We start from the raw sequence: 25,282 nt of genomic DNA, 5'->3' as shown, positions 1-25,282 counted from the left end.
CCGCCTGAAGGCAAATGGGCCCTTAAAGGCCAAAGAACAAAATAAAAGGTCCTGTTAGGAACTCTGGCTCCATGCTGTTCAAGGGTACAGATCACGCCGGGCTGTTGCTCTTGAAGCGTGCTGGGTTTTCCAGACGAAGCGCATCAGTTAGAATGTGGTTTGCGTTTAGCCGCGACTGCATCACGAAGCGTCGCGAACACCGACCTGAGTCATTAGTGCGAAAACCCGACTTGGCCTTTACTGTCTCGTGTGTTGGCCAGTGCCCCCCCCCAACCCCCCACCACACATGCATAAAATGAGATTATCATATTATCACAATTATCACAGATTATCACCATTTTAAAATGCTCGTTTGACACCTTTTTTGTCATTATTGTCATTCAGATGCACGTTACACGGCAAGGCAAGGCAACTTTATTTATACAGCACATGTTATACACAAGGCAGACTCAATGTGCCTCACATAGAAAATTAAAATTACAAAAAAATATATACGATAAAAGAGGATTTAACGAGTAATTCATGAAAACGTTTAAATTAAAGATTAAAATAATAAAAATGAAAATGTAATGCAAGGTTTACAACAGCAAAGTCAAATTGCAGGGTTTGCAGTAAGCAATGGTAAACATACACGTTTTGGGAGTTTTGGGGAATTTTTTTACACCCCCCCCTCCCCATTTCCCCCCAATTGTATCCGGCCAATTACCCCACTCTCCCGAGCCGTCCCGGTCGCTGCTCCACCCCCTCTGCCCGATCCGGGGAGGGCTGCAGCCTGCAGACTACCACACGCCTCCTCCCATACATGTGGAGTCGCCAGCCGCTCCTTTTCACCTGACAGGGAGGAGTTTCGCCAGGGTGACGTAGCGCGTGGAAGGATCACGCTATTCCCCCCAGTTCCCCCTCCCCCCCGAACAGGCGCCCCGGCCGACCAGAGGAGGCGCTAGTGCAGCGACCAGGACACATTCCCCACATCCGGCTTCCCACCCGCAGACACGGCCAATTGTGTCTGTAGGGACGCCCGACCAAGCCGGAGGTAACACGGGGATTCGAACCGGCGATCCCCGTGTTGGTAGGCAACGGAATAGACCGCTATGCTACCCGGACGCCCCTAAACATAAAGGTTTTTAATATGGATTTAAAAGTAGTCCGCACACACACATGGGTGCTCACAATCATAAAACAATCAGCTGACACCCCTTTGTCATGCAGATGAACTCTGCATGAGGTGTAAACAAGACTTGGGCAGAGTCTTCACAGGCCCCCCCCGTCCACCCCCCCCGGTCCCCGCCCCCCCCCGGTCCAACGGTCGCCAGGCTGGGGCTCTCAGCATCTGTTTAAACACGAGCACAATATCCATCATGTTGGGAGGTTTGGCGGGACCAGCAGGGTGGCAGTGGGCGGGTGGGGGGGGTGGGTGGGGGTGTGGGTGGGGGACGTGACAGCAGGGTGAAGAGGAGGAGTGTGAGGTAACCCATTAACTGGTTAAAGCTGTCAGTGGGGCTGTGGCCGCACAAACAGAGCGTTTGTGCTGCATTTACGTCAGACGGCAGCTGCGGTTCAGCCTTCCTCTCAGCGGTGCTGCGAGAGGCAGCCAGGCATCAGGAGTGGCGAAAGAAAAACACAGAGGTGGGGGTGGGGGTGGGGGTGCGGGGGTGCTGGGAGGAGGGGTGGGGGGGGTAGGATGTGTGTTTTGTGCAGATACCAAAATTCTCTTTCATGCTGGCATATACACACGCGCGCTCGCGCACAAACTGAGATTAGCGCGGTGTTTTCAAGAAAGGTGACGGGGAGGAGGGCGGGGGAGAGAGAGAGGGGGGGGTCCCATATACGCACATGCATAAACCTGCCATAATCCACGACATGACATCTGCCTTAATCCCCGCTGGGAGAGGGCACGCGGCTGAGCCAGTATGACAGGTGTAATGTCGTGTGTAAGGGAGGGATTACGCGGGTCCTCGGCCGGCGCGTGTTGACACAGGAAGTGGCTCCGCACATGGCGGCAAACAGAAAGTGTGCACGGGGGACGTGAGACCTCCGGGCCGCGGTCCACTCACAGCGGCGTTTACTGGATTCGGAGTGTGTGTGTGTGTGTGTGTGTGTGTGGCGCTGTTTACTGCTCAGTTTGGATGTCACGGAGCTCGAGTCCAGACCTTTTCCACGCTTCATTTGGTGGCAACTGAAAACACTTGGGGCTTGAAAAAGGAAGGGGGGGGGGCAACAACAGCAAAAGAGAGAGAGACAGAGAGAATGAGGTGGTATGAACGGAGAAGGGGTTTCTGGCGGGAAACACATAGGTGCCCTGTGCCATTTAAACTGTCCTTCATACCGGCTCAAGTGTGTGCTTTTCTTGTGGGACTTCTGTACCGTAGGCAGGGTGCGTGCACGCCGTACCTGATGTGGGACGGGGACTTGTGGTGTGACTGTAGGCGTTTGTGTGGTTCAACTCGACCGGCAGACAAAGCAAAGGCTATTTACTAACTAGGTCAGACTCCCCTGCTGCACGGTCTGCCGCGCTGCGGTCCGCACGGCGTCGCCTCTCGGCTCGAAGCGCTGGGAACCGACCGTGTTCCGCGCGGCGGACAGAAAGAAGGCCCGTTCTTTAGCGGCCTCGCATGCAAAGGACGAGAAAGGACGACAACAAAACAACAACGCACGGGCAAGCAACGGTGGCCCGGTCGTCGGCACTGCTGCCTCACAGCAGCGAGGTCCCGGGTTCGAACCCCGGGCCGTCCCGGGTTCTTGCAGTGTGGAGTTTGCATGTTCGCCCCGTGTCTGCGCCGGTTTCCTCCCACCATCAAAAAGACACGCGTGTTAGGGCTGACGCTCCCATCTGTGCCCCCGAGCAAGGCAATGGGAAGAAGAGCTGGAGTTGGTCCCCGGGCGCTGCAGCTGCAGAAGACGAATTCATTTGTTTTGTTCCCCCTTTTTCTCCCTAACTGCACTTGGCCAGTTCCCCCACACCCCGAGCTGTCCCGCTCGCTGCCCCGCCCGCTCTGCCGATCCGGGGGGGGGGGGCTGCAGACTACCACGTGCCTCCTCCCATACATGTGGAGTCGCCCGCCACCTCTTTTCAACTGACAGCGAGGAATTTCGCCAGGGGGACCTGGCGCATGGGAGGATCACGCTATCCCCCCCCCCCAGTCTCCCCCCCCCTCCTCCGAACTGGCACCCCGACCGACCAGAAGAGGCACTAGTGCAGCGACCAGGACACATACCCACATCCCAGTTAGCATCCGGATGTGGGCCACTTCAGGCAGTGATGCGGTACTGATGGCCTTCTTCTGGCCCTGACCGAATGGATGTGAGCCTGAAGTGGCCCACATGGATAACAGCAAATATGGCCCAAATATGCCAAATCAGATGTGGGCCTTTTTTGGCAAGGATGCGGCGCTCTCGGCAACATGTAATCTGGATGTGACCCTGAAGTGGCCCCGTGTGGTAAATGGTGAATATGGCCCAAATATTAGAAAACAAATATGGGCCACCTTTGGCAAATATGTGGCACACGCGGTATTGCTATGGCTTGGTTCTGGCCCAGATCTGGCAAACAGGAGCGGACTACCCAAATGCCATCATTCCAAGCGGTATGTGGGCCGGATGAAGTGTCGGGTGTGGGACGGGTCCGGGCCACAACAATTTTGCTATCTGGGATCCGGCTTCCCACCCGCAGACGCGGCCAATTGTGTCTGTAGGGGCGCCCGACCAAGCCGGAGGTAACACGGGGATTCGAACCAGTGATCCCCATGTTGGGAGGCAATGGAATAGACCGCTACGCTACTTGGACACCCCAGGCAAATGTCATTTTAACCTGTACAATGACAAAAATAAAGTGGCTTGCCTGAAATTGCAGCGACCGACTCACAGCAGCGTGACCACATTACCTGGATTCAGGACAGCCACAGGAGCATGCCGACTGATTTAATTGGACTGTACACCCCCACTAGGCGAAATATACCCCTTTTTTTACACTTATGGAAGGTCCTGTCGCCGTGTTGGAGCAGGTCTGAGTCTTCGAAGGCAGAAAGCACACACAAAAGACACTCGCCGTCTAATAAAATGAAAGACCTCGGGTCAAACTATGACTAGGCTTCCTTTGTTTCACAGCAAGATGTTGGGGCCCTGCGGTGCAAGGCCCCAACAATGGATTTGAAAACAATGGTGACTGTCTGCTTCGGATCCTATCTCCCTTCAGAGTGATAATACAGATTATCACTGCGGGGCTGCGTGTGATGTAATGTGTGTGTGGGGGGGGGCAGAGAAAACTTTGATATAGGGGTCATGTTGGCAGATCTGAGGGGCCCACGTGGAGTTGTGAGGTCGAGATGCGCAGAAGAAGAGAGCCTCGATCCGCTTTAAGGCCCTGAGCTGAAGAGTCGGGCGGCGTGAAGCGTGTTATTGGTTCACTGGTAAATACTAACTGCCCAAACAAACATACATCTCATCGGATCAATGACGTTCCTTGTTACCGTCCAACAAATATTCATCTCAGATGTCAGAGAGAGGGTCCCAGACGACCTGTTATGTGGGCCCTGTTGATCAGGGCTCACAGCTTCCAGTGTGCATGGCTGCTGTTCTTTGTTGTCTGCCTGCCTATTGATCCCCGTTGTTAGACCGTGACATATAACTGTGGTTGGTCGAGAATCTGACATCCCCGGGCATCCTGGTAGCAAAGCGGTCTATTGTGCTGCCTGCCAACTCGGGGATCGTCGGTTCGAATCCCCGTATTACCTCCGGCTTGGTCGGGTGTCCTTATAGACACAATTGGCCGTGTCTAAGGGTGGGAAGCCAGATGCGGGTATGTGTCCTGGTCGCTGCACTAGCGCCTCCTCTGGTCGGTCTGGGCGCCTGTTCAGGGAAGGGAAGGGAAGGGAAGGGAAGGGAAGGGGGGGAATAGCGTGATCCTCCCACGCGCTACCCCCCCCCCCGGTGAAACTCCTCACTGTCGGGTGAAAAGAAGCGGCTGGCGACTCCACATGTATCGGAGGAGACGTGGTAGTCTGCAGCCCTCCCCGGATCAGCAGAAGGGGTGGAGCAGCGACCGGAATGGCTCGGAAGAGTGGAGTAATTGGCTGGATACAATTGGGGGGGGGGGGGATCTGAGATGCCTCATGTCATCTCTAAGGTTGTGGTATGTGTAGTCACTCTCAGCACCCATTACATAATAGGGATTGCCGGTAACACCCTCTCATCACATCACATCACATCACATCGCATACACATTCATCACTAACTGTAAACCTAACACACACACACACACACTGACAATTGCACATAGTATTAGCTTGAGTAAATACCTTAGTCCGACGCAGCACAATGCTAATACGGCGGGCTCTTGAGGTTGGGTGCAGGGGTAAGAACGTACCATGCTGAGCTTTCTGGTTCAAATGAACACAGTTGCCAGTTCCCAGGCCACCATTTCACTCAGACACTCCTGCGACCCTCCAGCTGTGCCAGGTAAACAGTACAGGCCTCCGTACACATTATGCTCTCCATGCAGAAGTGGTCAGTGTTTCCATCTGTGTTGCAGGATGCATGCATTGTCTTCACCCCCCCCCACCACCACCCATCACTACCACCACCCCAACCGCCGTAAGGGGCCGTGCAATAGCAGAACGTTTTGATAAGCTGGAACTGGAGATGTCATATTTGCAGTAAGAAGGGTTTGGGAAACTTATGTGTGACAAATGGCCCCTTTGTGGGTGCACAGCGTAAGCTGGAACATACCACGTCTGAAACTCGTCAGATCCTGTGTGAATTCTGAGATGAGCTTTCGTTTCTGTTTCCGTTTCTACTTCGAGAACTGCCCTGGTTTGGACACCTCGGTAGAAAGCGGCGGCTACGCCTGTATGTCCTTCTTCATGCAACAGTTTCCACCAGAAGCAACAGCGGCAAACAGCGGAAGAGGTCGTGCTCGTAATCTTGTTCTTTAATTTATGTGCACATGAGATGTAAACCGGTATGCCGCCGTAGACGAGACGAATTCCCAAAGAGGAAAAACTTTAGGAAGGGAAGAGCTGAAAAGAGAAATCGACTGGTACAAGACGAGCAACACCATGCGTATGAGGGACTTGACTAGTCGTGTCAGCTCCTGGAGTTCAGATTCAGCATCACCTCCTGACCAAGGCCAACATCAACTTCCAGGAAGTTTACTCAGAACCACGCCATTGCCCATGGAAACGCTTTCATTACCCGTGAGCTCGGTTCGATGGTGTGTCATGCCTCGGAAAGATCCGATAATGGAAAAAGGAACAGCAGAAGAGACTTGAGCTTTGTCTCCCCAAAAGGTCCACATGGACGTGGTCCACTAGGGGATTACAAAATATGAGTCTCAATGCAAGTCATTCTGTCTCACCCAAAATCCAACATGGTTGGGCATCCGAGTAGCATAGCGGTCTATTCCATTGCCTACCCACACGGGGATCGCCGGTTTGAATCCCCGTGTTACCTCCGGCTTGGTCGGGCATCCCTACAGACACAATTGGCTGTGTCTGTGGTTGAGAAGCCGGATGTGGGTATGTGTTCTGGTCGCTGCACCGGCGCCTCCTCTGGTCGGTCAGGGCGCCTGTTCGGGGGGGAGGGGGAACTGCGGGGAATAGCGTGATCCTCCCACGCGCTACGTCCCCCTGGTGAAACTCCTCACTGTCAGGTGAAGAGAAGCGGCTGGCGACTCCACATGTATGGGAGGAGGCACGTGGTAGTCTGCAACCCTCCCCGGATCAGCAGAGGGGGTGGAGCAGTGACCGGGACAGCTCAGAAGAGTGGGGCAATTGGCCAGGTACAACTGGGGAGAAAAAAGGGGGGGAAATCAAAAAATAAGAAAAAGAAAAATCCAACATGGCTGCCTCTGAGACAATGAAGGCTGCAGGCCATCGAATTATCATTCATTAGAAGCAAAAATGTAAGCAACGGGATGAAAGGGGATTACTTAATAAAGTACTTTTGGAAACGGTGGGGATCAAATATCATTTCACATTGTTGTGATGAGTTGTCTTTGGTTTTGGCAAGTCTCTTCATTTTCCGGCCAAAAACGTCAAAGTTCAGGCAAATTACATAACAGCTTGCTATATTCATTCAGCGTCCGATGATCCCGAGCGTACTGCCAAAGCTGCACACAAATGGGCTAAAACCAACAACGCTAATGTCCTGGAGTGACCGAGTCAGAGCCCAGACCTCAATCCAATTGAGAATTAGTGGCTGGACTTGAAAAAGGCCGTACACTCAGATCACCATGCAGCCTGAGCTTGGGCAGTTTAGCGAAGAAGAACGGGGAAATTTTGGGTTGTGTCCAGCTGTGCGAAGCCGATACAAAGCCATCCACACACGCCCAAGGCTGTAATTGCTGCCAAAGGTGCATCTACTAAACAAGAAGGGCGGCACGGTGGCCCAGGGGGGAGCAGTGTTGTCTCACAGCAAGCAGGTCCTGGGTTCAAACCCCAGGCCATCCTTTCGGTGTGGAGTTTGCATGTTCTCCCCGTGTCCGTGTGGGTTTCCTGCGGGTGCTCCGGTCTCCTCCCACCGTCAAAAAGACATGCGTGTTAGGGTTAATATATCTGCCTGTGCCCCTGAGCAAGGCCATGGAAAGAAGAGCTGGAGTTGGTCCCCGGGCGCTGCAGCTGCCCACTGCTCCTGTACAATAGGACGGGTTAAATGCAGAGAACACCTTCATTGTAAGAATACCATGGCAAAATAAAGTGGCTTTCTTCTTCTTCTTCTTCTTCTAAATATTGATTTGAAGGGGGTGAATACTTAATGCAATCAATTATCCATCCATCCATCCATCCATCCATCCATCCATCCATCCATTATCCAAGCCACTTAGGGTCACAGGATGCTGTAGCCTATCCCAGCAGTCATTGGGCGGCAGGCAGGGAGACACCCTGGACAGACCGCCCGTCCATCACAGGGCCGACACACACACACACACACACAAACACACACACACACACACACACACACACACACACACACACACACACACACACACATTCACACCTAGGGACTACGGCCGATTCACCTGACCTACATGTCTTTGGACTGTGGGAGGAAACCCACGCAGACACGGGGAGAACATGCAAACTCCACACAGAGTTTTAGAGAGTAAGGGTTAACCCTAACTCGGGACGACCCCCCCCCCCAAGGTTGGACTATCCCGGGGCTCGAATCCAGGACCTTCTTGCTGTGAGGCGACCGCGCTAACCACTGTGCCACTGTGCCGCCTTGCAATCAATCATTTTGTGTTTAATAATCTACTCATATATTTTCGTAATGTGTGTGTGTGTGGTGTTAGTCTGTGTGTGTGTGGTGTTAGTGTAGATAGCGGGACCGAAAACTAAAGCATTTATGATCCTAATTCTTTTTGGAGGTGGTAGGTATTGTCTCAGAGAGTAAGGGGAAAATCCTAGAAAATTAAAATTATGCATAAATATGCATAAATATGCAAAATATGCGTTTTTCTAAAAATGGCTAAAAACCACGTTTCTCGGCATTTCAGATGATTCTGAGCATCTCTGATTTTTTCAGCTATGTATATAAAAACAAAATTTTGGGACTTAGAAATGTTTTGGCATTATGCAAAATATGAATTTTTGCAAAAATGCACTTATGAACCTTTTTTTTTTGGAGGTGGTAGGTATTGTTCCAGAGAGGACCAGAAAAATAGCAGAAAATTAAAATAATTATGCATAATTATGCATAATTGTGCAAATATGCATTTTCTAAAAATGGCTAAAAACCACTTTTCTCGGCATTTTCAGATGATTCTGAGCATTTGGGGGGGAGGGAGTTGGAGTGTGGGGGGGGGTTTAGGGGCAGGGGGAAGGCGGTTAGCTGGCAGGATGAAGAGGAGGGAGCTTTAGACGGGTGGATAACCGAACCGCCACATGGTAGCGGGGTTCTTCTAGTTGTACTATATATTTAGACTCATTTGTAGAATTTTTTTTTTTTTACTTCGACATGAAAGAGTCTTCTTCTGGTGATCAGTGTCACACAAAAAAAGCCAAAGTACATCCACTGTGATTCAATGCTGTAAAATAATAAAACATAAAACTTCCAAGGGCGGGGAGAGGGGGGGGGGGTGCGTAGTTTTTTATGGGCGCTGCACGTCTTGTGAGGCCTGCCAGCACAGCTGCTGCACAAATACCTGAGGACGTCCACATGTCCTCATGCAACCACGCTCGGCTCACGCGGCTCCCTCCCAAACCGCCTTGTTTGCTTTGTTCGACTGCACGGCCTATTCGGTTCCTACTGGGCCACGCCGACCCGAGGGGCTGAGAGAAGCACGTCAGGCGTTCTGGCCGTGTGCGGGGCAGGCGAGGTGAGGGCCGTCCCTCCGAGGAGACGGGGGGTGGGGGGGGGGTGAAACAACCGAAGAAGTGAAAGCAAGAAAGACAGACGAACAGAGACGAGCAGACGTGTTGGGTTTGAAATAGGAAAAGGAGAAGACAGACAGACAGACAGAAAGAGAGGGAGGGGGGGCGCCGAAAAGGGGAAAACTAAAAGGGGAGAAACGGTGAGACGGAGCTGGAGAGTAAGAAAACAGAAGAGAGAACTAGAAAGAATGAGTGTAAGGGGGGGAAAAGGAAAGATGAACGGCAGAGAGTGAGAAATAACCGAAGGGAGGAATGACGGAAACAGACAAAGAGAGAGAGAGAGAGAGAGAGAGAGAGAGAGAGAGGGAGAGGGAGAGGCAGAAGGCTGCTCTTAATCATCATCTCTCCATGTGAGACCTTGTGCTGTGCTGGCGTCAGTCTGATGTCACCTCCAGAACCCCCCTCCTCTCCCCCCCTCCCCTCCCCTCCCCTCCCCCCCCTCTCTCACCGCCCAGCGGGACTGCAGCACATTGATCCACACTGCTCGCTGCAGGACACCCTGCAGCCTCCATCACCGGATCGATGGCGGGTATTTTCCTGTTGCATCGTGTTTCGGTCATGGGCCGAGGTTGGCACGCTCCCTGATCCGCTGTAATCGAATCAACACATGCGTGAATTCCAGGTATTCTGCCGACGAGTGTACACGGCAGTCTGCCGTGCACAGAAACTAACAATGCACTGGACAAACAACAGCCCCTGTGTGCTCCAGAAGCCCACTTTTCTATACAGTGAGGTCAGACCAGGATGCAAGCAGAGATGGAAATACAGTCATCCACAGTGTTGTGCACACTAACAGTACATGTGTGTGTCTGTGGGGGGGGGGGGGTGGAGAGAAATTGCAACAGCCATGTCAAAGGGGTGTGTGTGTGTGGGGGGGGGGGGGGGGGGACTCAAGACGTCAGCAGACGTCAGAGAAAGGAACAATCGGTCCACAAACTGGGAATGTGCGAGAATTTCAGCTGTGGCAGGTGCGGCTCTGAGATAAGACAGCGAAGGGGGAGAAACGGCAGGAAACACAAATATAGACGCTTACGCGCACAGATAAATGTCCTCGGCTTCGCACAAAGAAGCCGCAGCCCAGCATCTGTGTGTGTGTGTGTGTGTGTGTGTGTGTGTGTGTGTGTGTGTGTGTGTGTGTGTGTGTGTGTGTGTGTGTGTGTGTGTGTGCAGCCTACACGTTCTCATGGAACGGCGTCGTGATAGACGGCGTTCGTTCAAAAGGAAACCAAAAAAAAAAAAAAAAAATAAGAAAAAAAATGTATTTTTTGTGAATACTGTGAGGCGTGAGGTCGTGCAGCTGGAAGTGAACGTGTACGTTTCCTTGAGAGTGACTCGCTTGTTAGATCGATGTCGAAGGTTGGATGGATTTGGATTTTCCATCTGGGTACGCCGCCCTCATTTCTCCTAATATCTCGCTCTCCGTCACCGCGGTGACCGGCTTGCACGTGGTGCAATTCCGCAAGTGCTCGTACCGTACTCGCTGTGGCTACAGCCAGAACCACACAAGGTGCGAAAATATCCACTTCCTCTTTCGGCTATATTGTCGTTTCAGTAAGCAACTTTAGCTGGGTTTATAGATAAAGGTGAACAGGGCATAAGTCAGGGTAAAAACACATGGGAGGGAGGGAGGGGGGGGTGGATGTATTGTCAGAGACAGTTTAGCGGAGAACCTACACTCCCATCAGTTCACAGTAAGACCACTTGAAACGGCAAGATGGCGGCACCGACACTGGGAGACGACGCAAGGCCCCGGCTGTCATCACAACCGGCCCATCGAAGCGCCTTTTGTCTCGCAAAGCAAACCCGTCAATCACACCTTCAGATTCACACAGCTGCACTACTTTTGTACGTGATGGATCACTGTTTCTGTGGTTCCTGAGGCGGTGGAAAGCACCCGCGTCCAAGCATCGGTAAGGTCCAGAGACGCCCCGGCCTCCCTGCAGACTCCAGTCGGCCTTTTGTTTTGTCTTTTGTTGCAGACTGTTTTTGATCATTTGTGACAGCTTTGGCTACACATCATCCCCCCCCCCCACCCCCGTGCTATCTCTGTCTGCGTGAGGGATGTGTCCGGGTCCGCCTGCTGTCTGCCAAAGGACTGGTTATGCACTGTAGTATTTCACTTCAGCAAAGTTGGTGGACTCTAATGAGACAATTTGCAAATGATGTCAGTCAAAATCGATGCAGCCGAGCCAGACACGAGCTGCCTCTTATTCCCAGCAAAGCTTCGACCCTCAAAAACCCTGAATACATCATTGCCCAGAATGCAAATTACTAGCGCCTCTCTTTCTCTCTCTCTCTCTCTCTCTCTCTCTCTCTCTCTCTCTCTCTCTCTCTCTCTCTCTCTCTCTCTCTCTCTCTCTCTCTCTCTCTCTCTCTCTCTCTCTCTCTCTCTCTCTCTCTCTCTCTCTCTCAGACCCTCCTTGTAAATGGTTGACTTGCTATTTGGCAACACCCACGTGCACGCCCACCTCCACCTGCAGCTGCACATAACTGATTCATCGAGGTGCCGCTGCGAGTTACTGAGTCTGAGGCTTTAAAGTAAAGGGAAAATACCCAAGTGAAATAATTTTTCTAAATTTTCTCAGACTCTAAATCACTCGCGCTACCCAGATAGCAAAGAATCTTTGGCCCAAATATGGCCCACGTCTGCAGTTATCTTACAGCCCACATTTGGCCTTGAATGACGGCGTTGACTCAGGGTGAGCGCGGCTGCCTCAACTCAGCCACAGGTCCAGGTGTGTGGGCCTCTTCTGGCCCACACAGCACGTGCCTTAGCTAAAGTCAAGCCTGGCTCATTAAATCTGGGCCACACCCACTGGCCCACATAGTATGTGTTGTAACCCAAGTCAAGCCCAGTTCATTACATTTGGGCCACGTCTGGCCCACACAACAGTTGCCAGTGCCGTAACCGAGCCGTAAGTACCAAAAAGTGCCTCAGATCAGGCCCACATGTGTCTGCTATCTGGGACGCAAAAACTTACTTCACATGCTACGTAATGCTTCACAATAGGAGTAAATGAATTCTGACGTCTATAATCGGGTAACTACCCCTTTAAGTGCTGCTTTTCCAGCTCTGCGCCATTCAGTTGGTGATGCTGTTTGTTACCATTAAGAGCCACCGTTAAAGGGACATTTCACAAATTAACGTATTCATCCACGTATTTAGCATAGCGACGGCAACACGTTGACGTGCACAGTACTTGTCAGTGTGGTCCGTATCGCCGTAGCCCGCTGGCTGACTTCCGCCATTCAGTGACGTCAGCGAATGGCGGAAGAACGACAGGGTCGATTAGCTTGTTCGTTTTCTGACCTCCGCCACTGAGAAACTCGCGCAAAGCATGCTGGTACATGTAGTCAACGTGTAACAGCTCTCTTGGTAGGAAAATGTTGATTTCGCAATCGAATTGAATCGCAGAGAAGTGGAAATAGTTACAAAGGAAAAACTAGAAAGACCGCCAGCACTTTTACTGGACGTGCAGATTATTTGTGACGAAATTTCCCGTCAAGTGCACTTAAAGGGAAATGATGGTGACTCGGTATTTGGTGTTTGAGAAAGACTATTTATTATGGTATTTACTTATTTAGGGCTGCAGTTAAAACTCGATACTAGCGAATCCACCTCCTAAGTTTTCTGATGAGCTGTGTGACTGTTATGATAGGGGCGGTCAATTAAATCAGTTGCTCGGAAATAGATTTAAAAATAACTTCTTTCATGCGGGGGGGGCGGCGCGGGGGGGTCCGTCACGCTGGGCTTGGACACAAGAGGAAGTAGACGTCGCACGTATGCCGGCTCAAATATAAACCAACCTAATGGCGCCTCTTTACTCAGCCCGCGCCGCCGACTCCGTCTCTGACGTCACCGTTGTGACGCTTTTGTAGAAAATGTAACGCGGCTGATCGCAGAGCTGATTAAACCCCACCCCCCCCCACCCCCGCGCGCGAGTAATCACCCCCCCCCCACTCTCCCACCCCGGGTCTCTCTGGGACTGGGAAAAGGTTCGCGCCGAGAGGAAGCGGTAATCCCTGGAGAAGGAGTTGACCTTTTGACCCCGGATAAACAAAAGCTAGAAGAGGGGAAAACTTGACTCAAGGGCTCGCTCTGACAGATACTCATCAGGCGGGCTCGCGGTCGAGACGTGTTGCGTGTATTCCAATGAAGACCGCAGCGATGAAGCAGCGAGGACCTCCGGAGCATAAACACTGGCGCACGAAACACACGGAGACTACCAGGGAAGTTTCGTGACGTGGGCAAATTAGGAACTTCCCAGCCAGCCTCGCAGAGTTAACAAGCGAGCGTAATGACCGCAAGCCGAGCTACTCATAACAGACACAAGCTCGCGTCGGCCTCAGTTTATCTTCTCTGCTTGGCCACAGAGGCGACCTTCTCTATTTGCCTACTCTTTACACTCATGGTGGTGACATAGCATGTAGCCTAATCCAGCTTCCCTCCTAACGTCCCCGTTACCTTCCCCTCTATCTGTAACGGGCACGCCCGTTTTTAACGCGTTCAATAACCCCACAAATATGCAAATGAACTTCAGAGCAGGAACGCCCCAGTGGGATTCGCCACAATGTACACAGCTAATACTCCTCACTGCAGTGTTACTGTGACCCTGACAAACCAGTACTTAATTCTTGTGTCCTTGGAGGTCACACCCAAGGCCCTTGTGAAAAAGGCCCAACAACGCCTGCATTTGCTGAGGAGGCTGAGGAGGGCCCGCCTACCCCCCCCCCCAACATTCCCACCAACTTCTACCACTGCACCGTAGACAGCATCCTGACCAGCTGCACCTCAGCAGACCGGAAAGCTCTGCAGCGGGTCGCCAAGGCGGCCCGGCATATCACCGGTACCCAGCTCCCTGCCGTACAAGACATTTGTCACAAACGCTGCCTTGGAAGGGGTCTGAGCATCAGCAGAGATCCCACCCGACCCCAACCATGGACTGTTCTCCCCCCCCTGCGCTCTGGGAGGCGCTACAGGAGCCTCAGAGCCCGCACTACCAGGCTCCGAAACAGCTTCTCTCCACAAGCTGTTGCCCACCTGAACCTGGCCACCCACTGAATGTCTGCAGATATTGTTAAATATTTGGTACCCCAGCTCTTTCTTAACTTATTTTTAGCTTTTGGCCTTCGTGTGTGTGTACCTTATACTGTGTCTGTCTTGCACTGTTTGGTGAAGCCACAGCCCTCGTTTCCTTTTTAACATGTGCCTGCACGTTGTTTTTAATGACAATAAAACTGAGTTGAAACGTTTCTCAACACGGGCGATACACGGCCGTGTACAGTGGAGACGGGACACCCCACGTTTCGGTATTTTGCGAAGCTACATGTGCAACAGAGACACGGCTCCTCGCAAACAGCCGCTTTTAACGTATTTCAGGGGTAAATTCACCTTTAATCCGGGGGGGCGGGGGGGGGAGGAGAAATGTCAAATATGGATCGGTACGGTGGAGATGAGCAAATCCCTTCCCCAAATGTCACGACAACCGCTTTACCAGGGCGGCTTTACCGACAAAAATAGAGAGAGAGAGAGAGAGAGAGAGAAAATCTGCTAAAGTGGAGCTGAGGGTGCACAGGTTGACAGCACCGTGACGGGCGCGCGCACATATTTGCAGAAGAAGAAGAGAAGATTGTGAGGCTCAAAGACGTAACGATGACGGGAGCATTTCTTTACCGAGAAAGAAGTTGAGGGTGTGTGTGTGTGGGTGTGTGTGTGTGTGTGTGTGTGTGTGTGTGGGGAGGGGGGGGAGGGGTTTGGGCTGAGGGTTGTCTAGCTAAACGATCTGACTCATCGCTAACTCACAGTCCCCTCATCCCCAGACCTTCGCTGCTTGCCTATGCGGTGCCTATCATCTTTGCGTCATCCTTTCACTGGTGGGGAGTGGAGTCAGAGAGGACTGAAAGGTGTGTTTCCAGGCAGCGGCACACCGCCTTTTCTTTTTCTTCTGCCCCTGTCATAGCGGGCCACACACACACACACACACACACACACACACGCACACACACGCCCGCCCCGGGTTAGTCTGACAGGGCAGAGCAAACAGACGGTGGACAGGTGGGATGTTGACTCGGGCTGATAAGGTATCAGCAGACATTCCAGTGTAGATGTGAGGCAAAGGGCAGTGACACAAGAGCCGCTCGCCGCCCCGTAAACGCAGGGCTGAGTGATGTGACACGGACAGGCCAGAAAACTGAATAACCAGACACTCGCTCGTCACATCCACAGCACTCGGCCAAGTCGTGTAGAGGTGGGGGGGTTTTTACGCGTTATTTATACGTATATTTTAATAGCCTTTCGTGGACTTTATGGGAGGTTCTCCCTGTCGTTGGAGGTGTATACTTTTTACCTGGTTGTCATTACATGTTTACACAGATGTACGTATGTGAAACTGTTATCCATCCGTCCGTCCATCCATCCGTTATCATAATCCGCTTATCCTGCTCTCAGGGTCGCGGGGATGCTGGAGCCTATCCCAGCAGTCATTGGGCGGCGGGCGGGGAGACACCCCGGACAGGCCGCCGGGCCATCACACAGGGCCAACACACACACACACACACACACACACACACACACACACACACACACACACACACACACATTCATACCTAGGGGCAGTTCAGTACTGCCGATTCACCTGACCTACATGTCTTTGGACTGCGGGAGGAAACTGGAGCACCAGCAGGAAACCCACACAGACACGGGGAGAACATGCAAACTCCACACAGAGGACGACCTGGGATGACCCCCAACATTTGACTACCCTGGGGCTCGAACCCAGAACCTTCTTGCTGTGAGGCGACCGCGCTAACCACTGCGCCGCGCTGTACACTGTTATATTGTCTTCAGAAACACAGTTATTATGTGGATTTGGAATAAGGAGACACCCTGCGCTGGCCCGGCGGCCTGTCCAGGGTGTCTCTCTCCCCGCCTGCCTGGGATGGGCTCCAGCGTCCCCGCAGGCCCGAGCGAGGATAAGCGGTTTGGATAATGGGTGGATGGACGGACCCGTGCTTTGTGTCGTCTCAGACTGCTCCCAGCCAAGTGACACGTCGACGAGCCAACTTCTCCTCAAGCTCCGGGTTCAAAGCGGCGTGCCGATAAGCCCTGCAGGGAAAACTGAACATCCCGTATGGAGCGTAATCAGTGTTTGTACTTGAGACTTTCCAACCCCTCCACCCTGAGGGAAGCAGATGGGTCGCCTATCCCCATTAACTGAAAAGCCGCCCTGATGCGAGTGAACTCGACTTGACTTCTCTGTTGTTTCAATGGAGGTGCGTTAACGTGGCGTTCCTCCCTCTTGCACGCTATCGTCTTTTATACGCCACGTTACAGCCCTGGGTATGATAAAGGCCGGGTTGTAATCACGACAGGGCCGGGCTACACGGACCACGCCGATGACCCGTCTGACCCCGGAGTAAAAGCTTCAGGAATCCATCGCGCTGTGAAAGCTCACGTGCCGGCCTCCCCGAGCGTTTTCAGAGACGCCAAGAGGTCACCGTCTGGGTGTCGGCGGGGATGATGGAGGGTGTGGACGACATGCCCGCGTCCATCATCCTGATCGCCGCTGATCTCAGGGAGCTCCCGGGAGCCCGGAGGGCTTCCCTCGCTTACATATGCAGGCGTTGTAAACACTAAAGCCTCCTAAGGCCCCGAGGAGCTCGTCTCCTACTTTAAGACTCACGGGGACTTTCCTTCGGAGATTACCTGAGCCACGTGTGTGTGTGTGTGTTTGTGTGTGTGTGTGTGTGTGTGTGTGTGTGTGTGTGTGTTTTCATCCCCTGAGTAACGTTGCGTAACCTCTGACACCGTTGGTACACTCGTCATGCATTACAGGAACCAATTTAGCGCCAAGGTTGGCGCCGGCCGATGACGGCCGATGACGGAGTTTTGCGCGGTGGGCCTCGAAGCCGTTGCCGTTCTGGAAAGTTCGTGACGGATTATTTTCCCGATTTCACGCTTTTATTCCCACTTCCCTGCAGAAAAGCGTGTGCGCGGGGCGGGCCGCTGTGTAGTCTGGCTGATGTGTTTAGCGGGACTTTGTGTCTCACTGATGATACAAGGACCCCCCCCAGAGGATTTGCCGTCAGAGTCTTTCGCCATCACGACTATCAGCGCTAGTAACAACAGCGTTTCAGAGAAACGAGAAGAAGAAGAAGAAGAAGGCGAACAGTTACGTCACTTTTGGTACCTTTTGAATTTATTTACATATTTTGGAAGCGCAGAGGGATGTAGCGTATGGACTCGATTCTTCTTCTTCTTCCAGCTTGTTTTCCTGTTTCCCAGGGGGTCGCCACGGCGGATTTGATGGTTTCCGTCGGTGCCCTGTGAGGGCACAGCGCCGATGGCGGTCATGGTTAACCCGGGCCTTGACCGATCCGGTATGGTCTTGAGAATCCGCATAATAATTTGCCCTTCCTGACACGACCACTAACCCTGTGGTACTCCTGGACTGGCGCCCACGCCTGTCGCCATGGACTAGATTCAAATGTGGAGCAAAATCAGTTAATATTTCTAAATCGACCACGACTATGGCCGGACTCGATGAAGCAGCAATCATTGGCAACGCTGTCTTCGGGAGGGGGGCGGAGTCGGCTTGTGTTCGTCACGTGAATGCGTCTCTGTGTGTGTCGGAAAAACAGTGGTTCGGCTTGGATTCGCCTTGTCACGAAAGTGGGGAGGCGTCTCCTTCGAGACTGCCGGCCGGAGAGACGCAGTCGGCGAACGCATGCAATACGAGGGTGGGTGTTTGAATTAAAATAGGGATCAATTGGCCACTAAATTGGGAGAAAAAAGGGAAAAATCAGAAATAAATTTAGAGAAAAATATTTCTAAATCGAGACGTAAAGTTAATTTATCTTCTGCCCCCCATTTTTCTCCCCAGTTGTACTTGGCCAATTACCCCGCTCTTCCGAGCCATCCTGGTCGCTGCTCCACCCCCCTCTGCCGATCCGGGGAGGGCTGCAGACCACCACATGCCTCCTCCCATACATGTGGAGCTGCCAGCCGCTTCTTTTCACCTGACAGTCAGGAGTTTCACCAGGGGGACGTAGCACATGGGAGGATCACGCTATTCCCCCCCCTGTCCCCCCCGAACAGGCGCCCCGACCGACCAGAGGAGGCGCTAGTGCAGCGACTAGGACACATACCCACATCTGACTTCCCACCCACAGACATGCGGCGGTAACACGGGGATTCGAACTGGCGACCTCTGTGTTGGTAGGCAACAGAATAGACCTCTGCACCACCCGGACGCACAATTTTGTCTCTTGTCTTCTAACGCTTGCCCTGATCCAGCCACATTTAGCTGGACCAACAACCCATTCATGTGTTCAATTATTCAGCTGGCCTTGTTCTTTCTGTGAACTGTTTTTTTTTTAAATATTAATTTCCTCATTTTGTTCTTTTCTTTCTTTACTGATGTTGAACGTGTGGAGACACTGTGCGTGACAAAGAACTTCAAATAACGACTTGAGTTAAGTTGACCGACCCCAGAGACGCCACAAAGACGCGGTGTCGGCAGTCTTGTGGCGGCGTCTCAGCGGGAGCAGGAGAGCTGAGGTTGCAGGAAAGCAGGAGGCCCGAAATGCAAAGAATGTAAGGGAATTCGCAAATCTAATATAACCTTCGAGAAAATCCAATATGGGAATGAAATTGAGTTAATATTTCACAATGCGCGCACAGTGTGGCCCCGCACCGCGGTTCTCGCCCGTTTAACGACTAATGGGGAGTGTGGCGCAGGCGGGATGTGAGGAATCAAGCGGGGCGAGATGTACAGATAATGTTTTTACTGGCAGCGAGCGTCCTGCGAGCTATCTGTCCTCATTGTGCGTCCAGCCACATTCCCCCCGTGTGACCTCTAAAGGTCAAAGGCCCGTATTGTTCTCACGCTGTGTTGACCTCTATGGGTCAGCTGTTGTTGCAGTCCTGTTGTGTTGACCTCTGATGGCTGGACTGCCGTCCTCAGACCGCTGCAAGGTTTATCACTGCTGCATCGGCCTTTGTGGGTCAGGTCTGGACGAGCGGTAACAGACCATCAGAGGCTGCCATTCATCTGGACTGCGGCATAATGAACAACTGTCGTTTTGTGTTTATTGTGCTTGCAAAAAAAAAAAAAAAAAGGGAAACTGAAGCTGGACTTTGTCGTAATAACGGGACAGTTTGTTCTTTTCCGAAGTGCGATAACAACGCTGTGGGCAACGTACACAGAGGAAGTAGTTAAAAGGGAGAACTGCATTAGACGGGGCGTCCCGGGTAGTGTAGCGGTCTGTTCCGTCGCCTACCAACTCGGGGATTGCCGGTTCGAATCCCCCGTGTCACCTCCGGCTCAGTCGCCAGAGCCGGATGTGGGTATGTGTCCTGGTCGCTGCACTAGCCCCTCCTCTGGTCCAGTTGAGGCGCCTGTTCGGGGGGGGGGGAATAGCGTGATCCTCCACGCGCTACGTCCCCCCAGCGAAGCTCCTCGCTGTCAGGGGAAAAGAAGCAGCTGGCGACTCCACATGTACTGGAGGAGACATGTGGTGGTCTGCAGCCCTCCCCGGATCGGCAGAGGGGGGTGGAGCGGCGAACAGGACGGCTCGGAAGAGGGGGGTAATTGGACGGGTACAACTGAGGAGAAAAAGGGGGAAAAATATAAGTGCATTTGACAGGCAACAAATAATATAATAATAAATATATATATATATATATTGTGTGGTGCAAGAACTGCTAAAACAAAACAAAAAAAAGGAAACTTGCCCGGTCCTGAACCCATAATCTTTAATGTCAAGTAAAAGCGCTCTAGTCACCGGCCATTCCTGCTGTCTGCAGCAACTCACATCTCCCCGGGCCATCGCTCGGCCATCACGTCCCAAAGCAAAGCCAAGGCTCCCTCTGAACACAGAGTGAGGTGTCTCCAAAATCATACATTGTGTGCTCGATGAAGAATGGAGGGAGGTGAAGGGAGAGGGGGGGAGGGGGGCCGGGGGACATTTGGGAGTGAAATACAGCAGAGAGCCTGCTAGACGATTAGCCAATGGAGCGAGGCGTTACATCATCACAATAAGCTCAGGATGACGCACTTCCACAAGGTTCATTAACATTCTCTTCATTCTCACCCGTTCACTTACTCCGCTCAACCCCGCGCAACAAAAGAGGCCAAGATGAGAGCCTGACGAAACTAGGCCATATTTTATGGAGAGTGAAACCGCCCTGGTTTATGGCCGGACAAATCATCTGGACGGTAATGGCGTTAAGGGTATTTTCATTGTGGCGTGGAATCAGGCGGGCCACAGGTATCCAGAGCATGAGTACGCTGATTAGAAAACCATGCGAGTAATATAATAACGAAGTCCTTGGCTTCAAACGTTCAAACTGTCTGACATAAAATTAGACCCTCCCCCCCTTCCTCCCAGCCCAATCTGAATTAATAGCATGCATTTGGATTAAAACGTTCTTGGGTCCAAAGTGGATTTTAAACCTATATGGCTTACTTCTTCAAAAGACATCATAAAAACTCTTTTTTATTATTATTAGTATTTGAAAGGCTAGTACTGCAGGTAGCATCTCCCTCTGGTGGAAAAAAAAAACACAACACCACAGCTCAGGGGCGGTCCCGATGCAAATCCAATCCCCCTTTTCTAAGGAGGGTATCGGGTGGGGGGGCGGTGGGGAGGTTATTCCACGCTCTCTACATTTGCAGCTCTCTTATAATGATGTGTTCAGTGTCGGTAGTGATAATTACCTGCAAGGAGCACTGAAAATATGTGTATTGCTGTGCAGTGTTGTGTGCAACATTCTGCACACGCCGGAGCTCCCTGTTCACTAAGATGGCATTTGCTGAGGAGGCATCGCATGTAAGCTACACCTACACCACCAACGTTAAGCGGGTCAAAGAGGGCGTAGTGGGCTTCTGTGAGACAGCAGGCCGAGCGGTCTATATAGATGGCTTATCAATACACGAGACGTATTATAATAAAGGCTGTGTCGTTCAGAGACCCGGTCAGTGGTCAAAAAGGTCAACATCTGGCACCACCGACATTTGCTTGAGTGTGAATGTTAATTAAAATGAAAGTGAATACTCTGTTGTTCTGTTGTTGTTGTTATTTGAGGACATGATGAAGTACGCGAAGTAGCTAGCTTAATTCTTTCACAGGGCATGGAGTTAGCCAAAGGTCACTCTGCACCACTCGGGCCGATGAATTCACCTCTCTGTAAATGTTGTGTAAAATAGGACTGCTTGTTCAGATTCCCTCTTTTTTTTTTCTGGACTCGCCGTCCTTTCTTGTTTTTGATTTTACTTCGGGCCCTTCTTGCTGTGAGGCGACCATGCGAACCACTGCGCCACCGTGCCGCCATAATACAAACACTCACAAACACGTACCTGTAGCACAGGTTTTCTGGATTTCCAGTCGAGCACCCTTGTCTTCTTCTGCGCTGTCTGTTGGCAGTATGGTAGCATACTATACTGGGCTGGGTAGTCCAACCTCGGGGGTCGTCCCGGGTCGTCTTCTGTGTGGAGTTTGCATGTTCTCCCCGTGTCTGCGAGGGTTTCCCCCGGTTGCTCCGGTTTCCTCCCACAGTCCAAAGACATGTAGATCAGGCGACTCGGCCGTACTAAACCGTCCCTATGTAAACGTGTGTGTGTGTATGTTGGGCCTGTGATGGCCTGGCGGCCCGTCCAGGGTGTCTCCCCACCTGCCGCCCAGTGACTGCCGGGATAGGCTCCATCATCCCCGCCACCCTGAGAGCAGGGTAAGCGGTCTGGATAATGGACGGATGGATGGATTTTATTTCAGGAGGAGACGCGATGCTGCGCTGTCTTAACTGTCAGTAAGTTGAAACCACTTGACGAGCCAAGCGCCACTCAGGACTAAACCATACTGAGCAAATGGGGAGTGTATAGGTGCTCTCTGGGTGTTGACCTTGAATGGTTGGCTTTACTGGTGCAAAATATTTTATTACCAACAGTTTCGATGACTTACGGTATATATGAAATACTGTAACCCATTTACCAAAGTCTCTGAGGGCCCCAAGTGCAACCCCGCCCCCCTACGGCGACCTGAAGAATAACTGCTACGGCATTGGGCACGACCTCTTTGTGATTGCCCCAATTCTTTTTGTCTGCTGCCACCTAGTGGTCCAAATCACCAACTCGCCAAGACTTCATGACAACGAAAAGTATTCCGCATTCGAGCCTGTCCCGGTTCCGGTTTAGGATCAGGTTTGTTGAAACTGATCCGCAGCACTTCCCCTATTTACACCTCATTTGTAGCCAAGATGCCCAGAAACGTTGCCACCATCGTGCTCCCCTACCCGTCTGGCATCTCACGAAAGACAAAAAAAAATCAGCCGTCGCGTAACCCATGCCAGTGACGTCATTCCAAAGCAATGAAAACACACACACACACACACATAAACTACCCAGCCACGGTACCTTTATTAGAAATATCCGTGCACAGGCCTGTCAATGGGGTAGCTGGCGTGGCAACCTCACCTGGAAGAGTTCGGAATGATACGGGGAAGTGGGCTCAGTAAGCTGGATGTCAGCGTTTCCCCATGTGTGCAAGTGCGGGCCGCGGCCTACTAGCGGTCGGCAAAGGTATTGCAGGTGATACTCCACGCATACACTCACATTTTTTTATCCATTGAAACGTCACTTTTAAAATAATCGAATTCAAAATAACAATAAAAAATGTTCTGCCTATGAAAACAGTTTTTTTTAAATTTTATTTCAAAGTTGTGTAATGCATAGGAAATGCGATCGTGAGGACTTCAATCCAGTGTGAACTGGGCCCACAGCAGGATCTGGACGTGGTAGTCTGTATGCACCTAATTTTGCAAACAGTATTTTACAGGTCATTTGTTGGTACTGGGTGTTATATGTATGTAAATGATCATTTTGCACACTACTGGGCTCGCAAGACTTGGTATTATTTTCCACTGAGTAGTACTGGCCTCCGGTGATGCCGTGCTTCTGTGAAACAGGCCAAACGATCCGCGTGTTGATCGGACAGCAGCGATAAAAGGGGCTGGTGGGCTGCGGGTTGTTTCTTGAACACAACTGGTATAGACTAGCAAGTCTTTTACAAATTATTGAGAAGACATAGTTAACTGCTACTACTACTACCACGTTCGGCTGCTCCCGTTAGGGGGCGCCAGAGCGGATCATCCGTTTCCATCTCTTCCTGTCCTCTGCGTCTTCCTCCGTCACACCAACCACCTGCATGTCCTCCCTCATCACATCCATAAACCTCCTCTTGGGTTGTTTCAGCTCGAAGTTTTCTGTTGAAAAACCCCACAACTCCCCACGTAGTGCATGTAAACACCCCACCAACTGCGCTGCATTTCACACCGTAATTATAGGCAAGGCCATCTGGGAAGAAACTTTGAACTTACACATTTAGCATAATGGCATAGCATTACATAACGCGTTGTCTCCACAATCACGTTTCTGTTTATTTATTTATTTATGTTTAGCTCAACAGTCTTTTGTGAACCGTTTCTTTGAGCATGTACTGTATGTGTGTGTGTGCGTATGTGTGTGTGTGTGTGTGAGTGGGCTTTTGTAAGGGCAGCGATCCGCCTGCACCCTAGCCCGTGTTCTCTCAACGCCACCCCAAAGTCCCAAGTTCGGTGTTTGTGGTGGCCGTGACAGGCGGCCACTACGTGAGTACACGGCCCGGCCTGCTGTGCCACCGGGTTTTCCCGGTGTCGAGCACCGTCCTTGCGCTGGTGCACTTGGCGTGTGAGGAGGTACCGCCTCACTTGGCTCGCCCTGACCTGAGACATTCCTTGTCTCGGCTGAGGCGGTCTTTCCGGTGACATGTCCCTGTTCAGGACCGCTCTGCTCAGGCCTCCCCAAGTGCTGTGTTTGGGCTGAGCGCTCCGCTACACGCAGATCTACGCGGTTGCGTCTGTAGACCATGCCGTCAGCATCCACCACGAATGAACGAGGAGCCACTTTGTGGAGGCGCTGTCCCAGAGGCCATCGTCCCGTGTGATCACCAGGTAGAGGCCTCATTCTTATATGATCTCCCACATTCGGTGCTGGGAGGTCCCTGGCAGATCTGTCGTAGGTTGATTTTGCCATCCGCCGTTTCCACGGCAACTTCTCTGTCACTCCGGCCAGTACATGTGGTGGAAGCAAGCTGTCCGCGGCTGGCAGAGAAGTTTTGAGCCTACGTGACATTAAGCGTTGGGCTGGGCTGCTGTCTAACCCCTCTGTGGGTGTGTTGCGCCAGCGGAGGATGGCCATCCATGCGTCTGTACCATCCACTTTTGCTCGCTTGCAGAGAGACTTTACTATTTTCACAGATGTGACATGGGTAAAACCCCACCTCGCTGCAAAACAAAACTCCTGAATTGCTCACAAGCAAACTGCGGGCCGTTATCAGTGGTCCCTCTGTCTGGCTGTCCAAAACATGCAAACCGGGCTTTGCAGCGCATGGTGAGCGTGTTGGCTGATAGATCTGGCAGCTGGTCGATTTCCCAGTCATCCGAGTAATGGTCTGCTAGGATAAGGAAGTCTTTGCCAGCATATGAGTAGATATCCATGCTCACCGTTTGCCATGGACGTGCTGGTCTCTCATGTGACATCGTAGATTCCCTCTGCTGGGTCCGTGCGTATTCACTGCATGCGGAGCGGCTCGCCTCAGCGTCCTTTATTTCAGCTTTCATGTTTGGCCAGCAGAGCGTTTCCCTGGCCCGTCTGTAACGGGCCTCGCCACCAGTGCGGCTAGTGCGTATGCGTTTGAGCAGTTGGGCTCTCAAGGCCTTTGGAATAACAATGCACTGCCCTCTGTACAGCGCCCCGTTTTGCACATTCCACTCATCCCTAACGGGCCAGTGTTCCCGCACTGCCAACGGAGGGTCCTCCTTGAAGTCAGGCCACCCACCGGGGATCACCGATTTCAGCTCTTGAAGTACGTCATCCGTT

This window comes from Lampris incognitus, chromosome 11, assembly GCF_029633865.1.
Source record: "Lampris incognitus isolate fLamInc1 chromosome 11, fLamInc1.hap2, whole genome shotgun sequence".
NCBI lineage: Eukaryota > Metazoa > Chordata > Actinopteri > Lampriformes > Lampridae > Lampris > Lampris incognitus.
Note: the sequence above shows the minus strand (reverse complement) of the source record.